Below are 3,924 nucleotides of genomic sequence, written 5' to 3'. Positions count from 1 at the left end.
CCCTCTCTCTCTGCCCCTCCCCCGTTCATGCTCTGTCTCTCTCTGTCCCAAAAATAAATAAAAAACATTGAAAAAAAAATTAAAAAAAAAAATAATAAAATAAAATAAACGTTAAAAAAATAAATAAATAAAAACATGACTTGCCCTCAAATCCTTGTCTCAGAGTCAGCTTCTGGGGACGTCAGGCCAGGGCGGCTCCCCAGGCATGTTGACACTGAAAAAGGTCCTACAACTTCCAAACACCAGGCTCAGAGAGTGCAATGCTCTTCCGAAATAAGAAACCGTTTAAGTTCCGCACTTGCTCTCTAGTAAAAGACCTCTGGCTCTAAGAAAAGCCCATGGTGATGTCATTTCACAGAGAACTCCCCCAAAAGTTCTTCAGACACCCCCTTGATGTCTGCTGCTCTCCCATTCTCCAGCAGTTCAAATGAGTCCCTCCCTGTGGTTCAAGAAACAGTGATGATTTTCAGCGCAAAATAACCACATGGCTTTGGGCTAAGCACCACTCAAGGAAGGAGATGGTCATAATCATGGTAATGCCAGGAGCTAACGTTTATTGTTTGTCATACACCTGAAACAAGGTAAGACTTTACACAAATTGCTGATTTTGGTTCCCTTAACACAAAGAAATGTGGCTGCTTGGAGGCCAAGAGCACCTAGACACGAATTCAAAGTGGGCCAGTTCATTCAGTCAACAAAGATTTACTGGGAAAAAATATATATATTCATGGAGCACTTACTAAGTTCCAGACAATGTGCTAGGTAGAGGCGTTCAACAGTGACCAAGTCACATATGTTCCCTTCTCTCAGAAGCCACATTCTAATGGAGTATTGGGTTCAATCAGGATGACTTTGCCCCCCCGTCAACCCTGACCCCCAGGGACATCTGGCAATTTCTGGAGACATTTTTAGTTGTCATAATTGGGGAGTGGGTGTGTAACTGGCATCTAGTGGATAGAGGTTAAGGATGTTGCTAAACCCTGTACAATGTATAGGGCAGCTCCCACAACAAAGAATTATCTGGCTTAAGATGTCCAAAGGGTCAGGGCCCCTGGGTGGCTCAGTCAGTTGAGCATCTGACTTCGCCTCAGGTCATGATCTGATGCTTCGTGAGTCCATCCCTGCATCAGGCTCTCAGCTGACAGCTTAGAGACTGCTTTGGATCCTCTGTCTGCTCTCTCTCTCTCTCTTTTTTTCTCTCTCTCTCTCTGCCCCTCCCTGCCCCCTCTGACTCTAAAAAATAAATAAACATTAAAAAGAAAAAAAAGATGTCAAGGCTGAGAGACCCTGTAAGAGAGGAAGAAGAGAGAATGGCAAAAACCAAACCGAGAATTTTGAGATGTGAAACCTGGGCTGGTGTCTTCCTCGTCCGCTTTGGTTCTCAATCTGGGAAATGGTATTTGCTTTATCATGAGTCCCTTGTCAACATCCACAAATGGAGGTGGGGTCATTGTTTAAACAAGCACACCCATCACGGGATGGAATTCTGAAGGAGGTCCGAGATAAGCTTTCCACTGGCAGCACATTCCACAGCTCAGTTTGGTACTAGGTTGGCCGATGACGGCTCTCTCTGCCAACCCCACCCTCCTTTTTTAAGGAGAGATGCGCTGATGGCGCTGATGTGTCTTTTCAGTCATGTTACACATCTTATCATTTACTTATTCCACCGCATTTCACGAAGGGTTTGAGGCAGCCAAGTAGATATAAACAATCATAAACCCAAACCAGGAACAATACAGATTAGAATAAGGGGCGTGGAGGGTTTTTCATTATGGTTGTTGTCTGTTTACAAACTCATCTTTTGAAGAACTCCCCCTCAAATACACCATGTACACAAACACACACCTGCTGGAAGGGGGTCCTGTACTGTCTGTGAGATTTGGATGTACTTGACTCTTCCCACGGCCAGCAGTGAATATGTGATCCCAGAGTGATCTGTCAGAGCACCACTCCGCCTGGCCAACGTGATTGGTGCAGGGACTAGCATGCTATCGGAGACCAATCACACACCTCTGTAAGGTTTCTTCCAACCTTGTGGAGAACTACGGCTGTCCCATTCTCTGGGGTCTGCAAGTTAAGGACATGCTGCATTAGGGCTGCCAGCCCAGGCAAAAAGCCTATCTTAAAATTAGGATGAGAGGGCTCCTGCATGGCTCTGTGGGTTAAGCATTTGACTCGGACTCAGGTCATGATCTTGCAGTTCTCAGGTTTAAGGCCTGTATCCGGCTCTGGGCTGGCAGTTGGGAGCCTGGAGCCTGCTTTGGATTCTGTATCTCCCTCTCTCTCTCTCTCTCTCTCTGCCCCTCCCCTGCTCATCCTCTCTCTCTCTCTCTCTCTCCCTCTCTCTCTCTCTGTCACACACACACACACACACACACACACACACACACACAAATAAATAAACATTTAAAAAAGGTTTTTTTTAATTAAGATGAAGGAAGCACACAAAATCTACAGATGGAGAGATAGGGCTCGGAGAATACCTGTTGAGACCCAGCGATGTCTGAAGGTCAGTGACGTGGTCCACTGAATCTCTCTCTTTGCCCAAAGCTATCTACACATTCAATGCAATCCCAAACAAAATTGCACCAGCATTCTTCTCGAAACTAGAACAAGCAATCCTAAAATTCATATGGAACCACAAAAGACCCCAAATAGCCAAAGTAATTTTGAAGAAGAAGACCAAAGCAGGAGGCATCACAATCCCAGACTTTAGCCTCTACTACAAAGCTGTCATCATCAAGACAGCATGGTATTGGCACAAAAACAGACACATAGACCAATGGAATAGAATAGAAACCCCAGAACTAGACCCACAAATGTATGGCCAACTAATCTTTGACGAAGCAGGAAAGAATATCCAATGGATAAAAGACAGTCTCTTTAACAAATGTTGCTGGGAGAACTGGACAGCAACATGCAGAAGGTTGAAACTAGACCACTTTCTCACACCATTCACAAAAATAAACTCAAAATGGAGAAAGGACCTGAATGTGAGACAGGAAACCATCCAAACCCTAGAGTAGAAAGCAGGAAAAGACCTCTCTGACCTCAGCCGTAGCAGTTTCTTACTTGACACATCCCCAAAGGCAAGGGAATTAAAAGCAAAAATGAACTACTGGGACCTTATGAAGATAAAAAGCTTCTGCACAGCAAAGGAAACAAACAACAAAACTAAAAGGCAACCAACGGAATGGGAAAAGATATTTGCAAATGACATATCGGACAAAGGGCTAGTATCCAAAATCTATAAAGAGCTCACCAAACTCCACACCCGAAAAACAAATAATCCAGTGAAGAAATGGGCAGGAAACATTAATAGACACTTCTCTAAAGAAGACATCCGGATGGCCAACAGGCACATGAAAAGATGCTCAACGTGGCTCCTCATCAGGGAAATACAAATCAAAACCACACTCAGATATCACCTCATGCCAGTCAGAGTGGCCAAAATGAACAAATCAGGAGACTATAGATGCTGGCAAGGATGTGGAGAAACGGGAACCCTCTTGCACTGTTGGTGGGAATGCAAATTGGTGCAGCCACTCTGGAAAACAGTGTGGAGGTTCCTCAAAAAAGTAAAAACAGACCTACCCTATGACCCAGCAATAGCACTGCTAGGAATTTACCCAAGGGATACAGGAGTACTGATGCATAGGGGCACTTGTACCCCAATGTTTATAGCAGCACTCTCAACAATAGCCAAATTATGGAAAGAGCCTAAATGTCCATCAACTGACGAATGGATAAAGAAATTGTGGTTTATATACACAATGGAGTACTATGTGACAATGAGAAAGAATGAAATATGGCCCTTTGTAGCAACATGGATGGAACTGGAGAGTGTGATGCTAAGTGAAATAAGCCATACAGAGAAAGACAGATACCATATGGTTTCACTCTTATGTGGATCCTGAGAAACTT

Source organism: Panthera uncia, chromosome A2 (genome assembly GCF_023721935.1).
Source record: "Panthera uncia isolate 11264 chromosome A2, Puncia_PCG_1.0, whole genome shotgun sequence".
Classification (NCBI taxonomy): domain Eukaryota; kingdom Metazoa; phylum Chordata; class Mammalia; order Carnivora; family Felidae; genus Panthera; species Panthera uncia.
Note: the sequence above shows the minus strand (reverse complement) of the source record.